General features: G+C 45.0%; 1 pseudogene; it reads right to left on the minus strand.

The window, feature by feature from the left end:
• Positions 1 to 11,768: 11,768 nt before the first annotated feature.
• Positions 11,769 to 11,886, minus strand: LOC126356744 (5S ribosomal RNA; annotated as a pseudogene).
• Between the last annotated feature and the right edge of the window lie 630 nt (positions 11,887 to 12,516).

The raw sequence follows: 12,516 nt of genomic DNA on the forward strand, positions 1-12,516 counted from the left end.
TCATCTTGTTCATTGACTGTGAAAATTGCAAGATCATCGGCAAAGGCTAGGCACGTGATGTCAGTTTTCCTTCCAATCTTCACTTGTCTCCATAGGCTACGTTTTATAAGCTCACTCTCCCATGTCCTTATTACTTTGTCCAAAATGTTGTTGAACAGAATTGGAGATAGTCCGTCTGCTTGTCTTACTCCAGTTCTGATCTCAAAACATTTCTAGAGTTCGCCCATGAATTTTACTTTAGAGGTTGTGTTGAAGAGTGTCTGTTCAATGAGCTTACGTATTTTCTGGTCAAGTCCGAGTTCTGTTAGAGTGTTGACAAGGGATTTACGACCCACTGAGTCATACGCCTTCCTGAAGTCGACAAATTTACGTATGGTGGGGTTATGTCTAACAGCTCTTTACTTCAACGTTGTTTTAGATTAAAAATTTGTTCAGGGCAGGAACGTTCGGGTCGGAAACCCTCTGGATACTCACCAGTCTTGTGTTCAATTTGTTCCTGTGTTCTCTGAAATAGACATGAAGAGAAGATCTTGTAGGTGAATGGTAGTAGTGAAACGCCTCGGTAATTGTTGATATTCGCTCTGTCGCCATTTTGGTGCAGAGGATTGATAAGTGCACACTTCCAAAAATCAGGTAGTCTTATGTTGTTCAAATTTCTTTCAAAATTTCCGTAAGCTCCTCAAGTGACTTAGGGCCAAAATTTTTCAGTAGTTTTGCTACTATGTTATTATCACCAGCCGCTCTGTTGTTTTTGAGATGATGTGCTTGAGGATTTCTCTTTTTGAGGGTAGTGTTGAGTCTTGCTTGGTGTGTGAGGTTTCAATAAGTGGGAGTCTTTTTGTGAGTTCTTTACAATTTAATAAACTGGCGAAGTAAACTGCGAGTTCTTTGCAGGTTTCTTCTTCAGCAAGTGCCAAGTTTTCATTTTTTTTAAAGCAGAGATTTTGTGGTGTGTATCCTCGTACCCTATTTACAAATTGTTATTATTATTTTGTAATTTCCACACCATCCAGGGTGTTCGGAAATTCCAATCAGAACCTTCTAGGACTTGTAGAGGGGAGTGAGTATATACACTCCTGGAAATTGAAATAAGAACACCGTGAATTCATTGTCCCAGGAATGGGAAACTTTATTGACACATTCCTGGGGTCAGATACATCACATGATCACACTGACAGAACCACAGGCACATAGACACAGGCAACAGAACATGCACAATGTCGGCACTAGTACAGTGTATATCCACCTTTCGCAGCAATGCAGGCTGCTATTCTCCCATGGAGACGATCGTAGAGATGCTGGATGTAGTCCTGTGGAACGGCTTGCCATGCCATTTCCACCTGGCGCCTCAGTTGGACCAGCGTTCGTGCTGGACGTGCAGACCGCGTGAGACGACGCTTCATCCAGTCCCAAACATGCTCAATGGGGGACAGATCCGCAGATCTTGCTGGCCAGGGTAGTTGACTTACACCTTCTAGAGCACGTTGGGTGGCACGGGATACATGCGGACGTGCATTGTCCTGTTGGAACAGCAAGTTCCCTTGCTGGTCTAGGAATGGTAGAACGATGGGTTCGATGACGGTTTGGATGTACCGTGCACTATTCAGTGTCCCCTCGACGATCACCAGAAGTGTATGGTCAGTGTAGGAGATCGCTCCCCACACCATGATGCCGGGTGTTGGCCCTGTGTGCCTCGGTCGTATGCAGTCCTGATTGTGGCGCTCACCTGCACGGCGCCAAACACGCATACGACCATCATTGGCACCAAGGCAGAAGCGACTCTCATCGCTGAAGACGACACGTCTCCATTCGTCCCTCCATTCACGCCTGTCGCGACACCACTGGAGGTGGGCTGCACGATGTTGGGGCGTGAGCGGAAGACGGCCTAACGGTGTGCGGGACCGTAGCCCAGCTTCATGGAGACGGTTGCGAATGGTCGTCGCCGATACCCCAGGAGCAACAGTGTCCCTAATTTGCTGCGAAGTGGCGGTGCGGTCCCCTACGGCACTGCGTAGGATCCTACGGTCTTGGCGTGCATCCGTGCGTCGCTGCGGTCCGGTCCCAGGTCGACGGGCACGTGCACCTTCCGCCGACCACTGGCGACAACATCGTTGTACTGTGGAGACCTCACGCCCCATGTGTTGAGCAATTCGGCGGTACGTCCACCCGGCCTCTCGCATGCCCACTATACGGCCTTGCTCAAAGTCCGTCAACTGCACATACGGTTCACGTCCACGCTGTCGCGGCATGCTACCAGTGTTAAAGACTGCGATGGAGCTCCGTATGCCACGGCAAACTGGCTGACACTGACGGCGGCGGTGCACAAATGCTGCGCAGCTAGCGCCATTCGACGGCCAACACCGCGGTTCCTGGTGTGTCCTCTGTGCCATGCGTGTGATCATTGCTTGTACAGCCCTCTCGCAGTGTCCGGAGCAAGTATGGTGGGTCTGACACACCGGTGTCAATGTGTTCTTTTTTCCATTTCCAGGAGTGTATATTTTGAATAGGAACCGATATCCGGAAACGTACCTTTCCCGTGCTACAACTGTTTGAAAACATGTTTGACAGATAGGTATGCGACGTGCTGGTCATTGTGGGGTGTGGTTATGTCGGATCGTCTTTTGACGTCTATCCTACCTCTCTGACCTGGTTCGAGCCTCATTCACGTGTCTGTTAGAGGAACATGGTTGAGTACGCGTTTGCAGACCACGCTGACATAATCCTTCTGAATGGCGTGGAAGAGCTGCCAGTCACCTTACCAAGATCGTCCTCCACAACGTCGGATTCAACCGCTTACCGTTTTCGCCAGAATTACGCAACGGCTTACAGAAAGGGCACCTTCATCATCAGCAGGCGGAACTGTGGTGCTCCAAAGAGATGTTGCACATCCGAATTGGAAGAGGCAATACTGCATCACGTTGAAGAAAACCTGTTAACGAATGCAGCTCATGAAGGGAAATATAAAAGTGATGGACACGGCCACGCTTAATCAATTACCTGTAAAAGTGGTCGCGTTGCGAACATGTTTTCAAGTGCTTGTTCTGGATTCCAATTCATTATATTATCTACTAACTCCCCCCTGCAAGTCCTAAACGTTTCTGACTGCAATTTCCGAACATCCTGTAAATGAATCGCTCTTCGTCTGACATTCTCCATAAAATGTTTGTTCCCAGAGATTGTTCCCTTGGCAATTCCTTACACTTTAAGTAAAGTAATTTTTTTTCCTTGAGTCATCAGGCATCTGATTGGTTTGATGAGACCCGCCACGATCTCCTCTCCTGTGCCAATCTCTTCATCTTAGAGTGGCACTTAAAACCTTCGTCCTCAATTTTTTGCTGGATGTATTCTCATCTCTGTCTTCTTCTAACTCCCTCTAGTACCATAGAGGTCATTCCCTGATGTTTTAACAGATGTCCTATCATTCTACCCTACTCTTTATCAGTGTTTTACACATATTCCTTTCCTCTCCGATTTTGTGCAGAACCTTCTCAGTACTTGCCTTATCAGTCAAACTAATTTTCAACATTCGTGTGTAGCACCACATCTCAAATGCTTCGATTCTCTTCTGTTCCAGTTTTTGCACTGTTCCTGTTTCACTACCATACAATGCTGTGCTCCAAACGTACGTTCTCAAAAATTTATTCCTCATATTAATGCCTATATTTACTACCAGTAGACTTTTCTCCGCCACAAATGTCCTCCTTGCTCCATCCGTCATTAGTTAGTTTGCTACCTAGGTAGCAGAATTCCATAACTTCATGTGCTTCGTGAACATCAATCCTGATGTTGAGTTTCTCGCTGTTCTTATTTCTGCTACTACTCAATACTTTCACGTTTTTTCTGTTTACTCTGAGTCCACATTTTCTACTCATTAGACTGTTTACTCCATTCAGCAGATCTGTAATTCTTCCCACTTTCATTCAGGATAGCAATGCCAACAGCGAATCGTATCATTGATATCCCTTACTTTGAATTTTCATTCCTCTCCTGAATCGTTCTTTTATTTCCATCATTGCTTCTTCAATAAAAAAAAATGAACAGCAGGGGATAAAGACTGCATCCCTGTCTTACCACTTTTTAATCTGAGTATTTCGTTCTTGTTCGTCCACTCTTATTATTCCCTCTTGGCTCTTGTACATATTGTATATTACCCGTCTCTCCCTCTAGCTTACCCCTCTGTTTCTCAGAATTTCTAACATCTTACACTAGTTTACATTGTTGAACGCTTTTTCCAGGTCGACAAATCATATGAACTTGTCTTGATGTCTCTTCAGTGTTGCTCCACAATCAACCACATCGTCAGAATTCTCTCTTTGGTGCCTTTACCTTTCCTAAAGCCAAAATGATCGTTATCTAACACAACCTCAATTTTATTTTTCATTATTCTGTATATTGTTATTGTCAGGAACTTGGGTGCATGAGCTGTTAAGCTGACTGCACTATAATTCTCGCATTTTCAGCTCTTGCAATCTTAGGAATTGCTTAGATGATATTTTTCCCAAACTCAGATGGTATGTCACCATACTTGTACGGTCTACACACCTACCTGAATACTCGTTTTGTTGTCACTCCCCCCTATGATTTTAGAAATTCTGATAGAATATTGTCTCTTCCTCTTCCGCCTTATTTGATTTTAAGTCTTCCAAAGCTCATTTAAATTCTGATTCTAATACAGGATGTGCTATCTCCTTTAAATCGACTTCTTTTTCTTCTTCTGTCAACACAGATAAATCTTTCCCCCTTAGAGACCTTCAATGTATTCTTTTCATCTATACACCCTATTCTCAGCATTTAACAGTGTGATGCCCGTTGCATTCTTAAAGTTACCACCCTTATTTTGAATTTCACCGAAGGCTGTTTTGACTCTCCGACAGTCAGTTCTTTTTCAATTTCTTCACATTTCGTTTTCGATTTAGCTTCCCTGCACTTCCTGTTTATTTCATTCCTGCTTCCTCATTCTTGAATTTCCCTCAAAATGTCTGTACTTCTTTCTTTTATCGATCAACTGAAGTACCTCTCCTGTTGCCCATGTTTTCCATCCCACCTCTTGTGATGGACCTTTTTAGAGATGTCCATTCCTCTTCAACTGTACTGCCTAGTAAGCTAATAGCTATGTCTATATCCATAGAGAACTTTAAGTGTTTTTCGTCATTATTTAGTACTTCTGTTCAAAAATGGTTCTGGACACTATGGGACTTGCCATCTGAGGTTATCAGTCCCCTAGAACGTAGATCAACTTAAACGTAACTAACATAAGGCGATCACACACACCCATGCCCGAGGCAGGATTCGAACCTGCGACCGCTGTAGTCTCGCGGTTCCTGACTGAAGCGACTAGAACCGCTCGCCACTGCGGCCGGCCTCGGTATTTTTGTATCCCACTTCTTTGCGTGTTGATTCTTCCTGAGTTATCTCTTAAAGTTCAACACAGTCTTCATCACTACTACATTATGATCTGAGTCTATGTCAGCTCCTGCTTACACATTACATCGCAGTACCTGATTTCGCAATCTCCGTCTGACCATAATGTAATCTAACTAAAATCTTCCCTTATCAATCGGTCTTTCCAAGTATACCTCTTCCTCTTGTGATTTGCGAACAGAGTAATCGTTATTACTAGATAAAATGTAGTAAATATCTCAGTATTTCTCCTCCCTCATTCCTAGCCCCAAGACCTTATTCTCCAGCAACCTTCTCTTCTGCCTTCCTGTGCCCCATGACTATTAGATTTTCTTCTCTCTCTACGTACTGTACCACCCTTTCAATATCCTGATATACTTTTTCTATCTCTTCATCTTAAGCTTGAGACGCCGGCATGTGTATCTAAACTATCGTTGCAATTCAAAACCGTCATTACCCATTCCAGATAGGATGCAATAATAACAAAATAAAGTTTGTTCCTTACAACGCAGCCAATTAACCACGGTTTTGAATTGTACCACTGTGTTTGGAAACGTCTTACAAATCTTGCACAAGATTTTTTAACAGATATTCTTGGGCTAGGCTTTCATTCTTTCACGAGGATTTCATCTTCCAAAGAAAGACCAGAGAAGAGTGCAAGTTTTTCTATTAAAAAAATCGATGGATCTTGTGATGAAATACACGCGTCCATGGCAATTTGAGGTAGTCATCAATACCATGCGTTACAAAATAATGATTTCATTGATAGAGGACTTACAGTCTTCCTCTCGACAACACAGTAACAAAACAAACTGACGAAGACGCCTCACAAGTGGCGGGGCCCCCCGAAATACAATTCACTAATCAGTTGTTCCCTACCACTGCTTACTACATTTTAATTGCAGAATTCATGTTCCCGGTTTCACCATAACTACGTCTAGTATCGTTGATACGAAAGCTAACAGACACGCTATGGAGCTATCAACGTTTGAAATAAGTAAGGCTACTAAATTTTAATCTCGGGAGGAATGAGAATACATAGACTGAGCCGTGCACAGCTCGTGTTCATATCATTTATTGTTTGTCATCTTCTATTACGGTACTGCCGCCTCGTTTTCTTATTCCATTTACTGGCGTCATTAACTTCCTGCCTTACTTGGCCGCCAGCGGCAGCAGCAGCGCGTATCGATAAGTGCACTGTCGTTCCATCTCTGGAGCGACCGATAGCATTTCCTGGTCTTCGTGTGTCTTTCAGTCAGTGGGAGATCGGACCTGGAGCGGTTGGAGTTGGAAAGCGGCATAAGTGCAGTCGGGACGTAGCAGCAGTCAGGAACGGAGCGCTAGGGAGGCGCGGACAGCCAGTCCTCGCCGACCGCTCGCGACACAGGATGAACTGTCCGACGGACGGAGGTGGCAGCGGGATCGACCGTTAGTTGATCGTTCAGTTGGTCACGTCTTTGGGAGACGTGTTTGATCTTTTGACAGTTTCTGGGCATCATCACTGGGTCATCTTGGTGGACGTGGCTCGGTTCCTTCTTGTGCGGAGACGTTACCCCTGCATGACTGTGTGAGAGCCAGTGTGCCTCGGATCGCCCAGCCTCCCAGTTCCCCACGGACGTCGGGCTGAGTCGGGTTGGAGCTGCAGTGAGCTCCGGATAGGCAAGACTCGTCCGACCATTGCTGACACACATGGTTTGAGTGCCAACGACCTTGGCTGGTTGTTGGCCGGTCGTCTGGTCAGACGACGTGTGTTTCGTCACCGACCGTCCTTCGGTTTTGTGTGTGTGTCCGCCCGTGATTTGTTGTTCATCAGTGATTCGTTTTACGAGTGTTCGAATATCTTGTGGCAGCGTTTCGTGAAGTATTGTGTACCATGTCAGTTAAACGCTAAAATGCTATTGCTTACTTCAGTAGCCAGTGGGTCGGTTACGACAGAGCAGCCAGTGAGTGCTTTCTTACCACGTTGATGCCCGCCTGGTTGGCCGTGTTGTCTAACGCACGGCTTTCCAGGCGGGAAGGAGCGCCTGGTCCCCTGCACGAATCACCCCGGCGGATTTGTGTCGAGGTCCGGTGAACCGGACAGTCTGTGGATGGTTTTTAGTGGGTTTTCCATCTGCCTCGGCGAATGCGGGCTGGTTCCTCTTATTCCGCCTCAGTTACACTATGTCGGCGATTGCTGCACAAACAAGTTCTCCACGTATGCGTACACCACCACAAACAAAGGGGTTACACTCGTCTAGTGTGAGACGTTGCCTGGGGCATCCACCGGGGGCCGTACCGCACAATAACCCTGGGTTCTGTGTGTGGGAGGGGGGGGGGGGGGCGGAGAGGTGAAGTGGACTGCGGTAGTCGTCGTGGGGTTGTGGACCAATGCGGCTGCGACGGAGACGGAGCCTCTCCGTCGTTTCTAGGTCCCCGGTTAAATGGTTCAAATAGCCCTGAGCACTATGGGACTTAACTTCTCAGGTCATCAGTCCCCTAGAACTTAGAACTACTTAAACCTAACTAACCTACGGACATCACACACATACATGCAAGAGGTAGGATTCGAACCTGCGACCGTAGCGGTCGTGCGGTTCCAGACTGAAGCGCTTAGAACCGCTCGGCACCTGCGGCCGGCTCCCCAGTTAACATACAAACAATATAATGTTGATACTGTTCGCCACTGAGTGTAGTTTCACAGCCTTTGCGATGTTCATGTATTTCAGTAGTTATTGTGCCTTGGCTTATTTATTATTAACACAAATATTTGAAGGCGAGTGTTACTGGTCTCTTCGCCTCACTGGCATTTTAGTTGTAGTGTTTTTGGTCTGGTGACCGAAATCAGGTAGTTTCTTGGTTCGTCGGCTGTCTATAGATTAGACTGCATTCCGATTTAGAGATTGTTGGTCAGGTTGCCTGTCTCGCCGAAATGGGCGATATTGCTACAATTCCAGGCTGACCCTTGGAAACTTCTGAGCACCATTCCGTGTCTGTTACACAGTAACTTCCCTGTTTGAGTTTTAGTTATTTATTTGATGTGTGGCCTTCAGCCGAGTTTTAATATATCCTGAATTAATGTACCTGTCTTTGCCCTTTTGGCTTAAGATTGTTATTCCTTATGTGGCGCTGTCAGGCGAATTTTATATTAAATCTTTTAAGGCCTTAAGCTGTTAAATTATTGTGCTGATGCGTGGCTTACAGCCGAGTTTTAATATTTTTAAATTAATGTTCTTGTCTTCCTCTTTGGCATGAACTGTTTTATGATAAGGCCCTCTGCCTTTTAAATTGAAACTCTTTTCTAGGCCATAAGCCGTTGACCATTTTTGGTTGATATGTGGCTTTCAGCCGAATATAAATAAGTCTTAAATTAATGTTCTTGCCTTGCCCTTAAGGCACGGGTTTGTTATTTTTAATAGTGGCCTTCAGCCGAATTTGTATGAAAATCTTTAAGGTAAGGCCTTCTGCCTTTTAAAATTCAATCTCTTCTTTCTAGAGCTTAAGCCGTTAAATTATTTGCTGATTTGCCGCCTTCAGCCGAATTTTAATATCTCTTAAATTAATGTTCTTGTCTTGCCCATTTGCATGAAATGTTTTAAGATAGGGCCTTCTACCTTTTGATTTTAACTCTTCTTATTGCTTAATATGCGGCCTCGAGCCAAATTCCATTAAAATTAAATTGCTAAGGCCTTCATCCTGTTTAGATTGAAGATATAGAAAATGTTTTTGGGTGAAACCTCCAGAAAAACCTTGTAATTCAATTTATTGCTTAGGCGTTGTGTCTTGGATTTTGAGTTAATCAAGAGAGGTCAGTTAAAGTTTAAGTCATTTGTATCCTTGTTATAATATTGTATGTTGATAGATACAGTTTCTATGGTGAGTGCAACTGACAGCAACTCACTTTGCCCCCTTCCAGTACCTAATCCACTCTGTCCCATAGGCTACTTCCTGTCATCTTCTAATAACATTCAATGATGCGTTCACATTTACTTCCTATGACTTATGAATTCCTTTTTGTTCTTTGTGTTTTAAGTAAACATTTAAATTCAGAGTTAATGGGTTTTCATTCTACTCGGCTTGCTGCTAGCGTGCTAGAAGAGTCGAAGTAGCGTTGTCTGGTAGGGAACTGCTGAATGACTTTGCATTCCACTTACTCGTGTATCCGCAGCCAAAAGTAGAAACAAATGAAACGCCAGCTTTCAAACACTGTATTGACGCTATAGAAACCCCAATCTGCCAGTAAAAGAAACGGTTTTACTACGCATGCACGTAAGAAGCACGTAGTTCCGACCTGCTAGTTGTCGCAAACCTGGACGGGTAATGCATTATACTGGCGGGTGCATATACGAAGTTCAAACGTAAAATATGTGAAGGGATTAAATTCTGTTTGGAAGAATTATTTGGGAATTTTTTGACAGCCTTAGAGCCTGTGGTGCTACAGAAGAATGCTGAAGATTATATGGCTAGATCACATAACTAATGAGGAGGTATTGATTAGAATTCGGGAGAAGAGGAGTTTGTGGCACAACTTGACTAGAAGAAGGGATCGGTTGGTAGGACATGTTCTGAGGCATCAAGAGATCACTAATTTAGTACTGGAGGGCAGCATGGGGGGTGAAAATCGTAGAGGGGGTTCAAGAGATGAATACACTAAGCAGATTCAGAAGGATGTAGGTTGCAGTAGTTACTGGGAGATGAAGAAGCTTGCACAGGATAGAGTAGCATGGAGAGCTGCATCAAATGAGTCTCAGGACTGAAGACCACAACAACAACAACAACAACAACAGAGCCTTAACGGACGTGTCGCCGCCCTCACTACCAACTCCCTTGGAAAACGAAATGGCGGGAGATATTCTTTTCATATTTTTACTTCTAATACATGAAATAAATTAACCATACATTAATGTGTTTGGAATAAAATTGGTAGTGAAAGGGTTAATAAACAGCTTGAACAACAAGGTCCCAAACACACATCCCTGGGGCTCCCCTGAAGCTGCCTCTGCATCTGTGTGCGGTGGAGATGTACAAGTGGTGCTGATCGCCGTACACGACAGCCAGTACTGTGTGTGTGTGTGTGTGTGTGGAGTGGGAGTGGGCAGCGGGTGGGGGGCGTGGGAAGAGGCAGGTGGCCGGCCGGCGGCTCGCGGCTCCTGAGACGCGGCGCGGCGCGGACAAGCGGGCCGCATTAGCCAGCCGCGGTCGCTCGCGGGAGCGGATCAGCGCCACCGCCGCACTGTGGCTTAGGTCAGGACCGCCCCCCTCCCCTACCCTCCCCTTCCCCCATTCAAGCCAAACCAGGCACCAGAGGAGCTAGCGGAGGCTGCAGCTGACTTGTACTCTCACCACTGCGGGCCTCAATGTTGAGGAGTTACCTGTCCTTTGGGGATCGATAAAAAAATGTCTGAGCCCCCATTTTGTACGGCGTAAATCACAAATCTAACTTCTGGATTTACCACTGTACTGTGATGAATGAGATGGCTGCAGTCGACTGCAGGTCTCAGGAACCGAAGTTTACTTGGCCAGTTCAATGCAATATCACCTCGCGCACTGAACCTAAATGTGTCTTTCACAGAATAGCCACGAGTTCACAGAAGGTGGTACAGGAGCTTACAGACACAGTGTACTTGACTTTTCACGTGAGACTGCAAGGAAAGAATAAACTTGTCTTGGATGACCTTTGCGAAATGATACAGAGGACTTCCTCCTATCTGTTCTGTGCAGTACTCTCGTTGGAGTCGTCCTCGCAGCACATACAGGGCCGTTTAGCTGCTGGTGCCTATGGGTTTTACGCAAACTGCAATGCCTTCAAAAACCATGGGAGAGATTTTCATATTCTCTCGCTCGCTATGCGCAAACTACTAGTCCTTATTATAGGACATTTAATAATTAAGTTTCATACCTGGATAAGTACTCGCTATAGGCCACGGTTTCCCAGTTCTTCAAGGAAAGCATATTTTAAAGTCTTTTTGTACGTTTTCTTGAATAATTCGGAAACTACACGCTATAGGAAAACGATGCTCCAGTACAAAATTTAACTTCATTAAATTTGCTCGCCGGGTTGGCCGTGCTGTCTAAGGCACGGCTTTCCGGACAGGAAGGAGCGCCTGGTTCAAAAATGGCTGTAAGCACTATGGGACTTAACTTCTGAGGTCATCAGTCCCCTTGAACTTAGAACTACTTAAACCTAACTAACCTAAGGACATCAGACACATCCATGCCCGAGGTAGGATTCGAACCTGCGACCGTAGCGGTCAGTGAATGCGGATATTGAGGGGCATGTGATCAGCACACCGCTCTCCCGGCCGTACGTCAGTTTCCGAGAACGGAGAAGCTACTTCTCAATCAAGTAGCTCCTCAGTTTACCTCACATGGGCTGAGTGCACCCCGCTTGCCAACAGCGCCCGGCAGACCGGATGGTCACCCATCCAAGTGGTAGCCCAGCCCTACAATGCTTGACTTCGGTGATCTGACGGGAACCGGTGTTAACACTATGGCAAGGCCGTTGGCGGTACCCATGCAGACGTCTTGATGCAAAACCTTTGGTAGGGTAGACAAGTACTCTATCAGGTGCTAAAGTCTAGGTAATGGGAAAAGCTAGGGGTTTCATACCACATTAATAGTGGTAAAAACACATAATATCCATAAACAATAAAATGAATGAAAATACTACATGTTCATGAAAGTTTTCATATTACGTACGTTTCTGGACTGCATACGAAATATCACATGTTGTATCACTTAATGAATGACATATTAAGTGTGGGGCTCATGCACGTATCGTGGCACACAGAATCTATGCAATGCAATGCAAATACAGTCTTGTGTGACGAATACAGAAATACAACTATAACATTAACTATGGTAAAAAATGTAAGCATGTTTTTTTTAACATAATTAAACTTACGGTTCACCTTATAAATTTTTGTACACAAGAACGTATTTGTATTGCTGCGTTTCTTTGTTTAATGACGGTTGTGTGATCACCTGAATCTTTTAACCAATAAATACCTTCTTACCGCATGATAAGCCGAAATTCAATTTATCTGTGGTGTCACGTTGTGAGATTATGGACAAAATCACTAATCTTCCGTTTAAATCAGATTATGTCTTCATACAATCTCGGCTTATGCCAGATAC

This window comes from Schistocerca gregaria, chromosome 3 (genome assembly GCF_023897955.1).
Source record: "Schistocerca gregaria isolate iqSchGreg1 chromosome 3, iqSchGreg1.2, whole genome shotgun sequence".
Taxonomy (NCBI): Eukaryota; Metazoa; Arthropoda; class Insecta; order Orthoptera; family Acrididae; genus Schistocerca; species Schistocerca gregaria.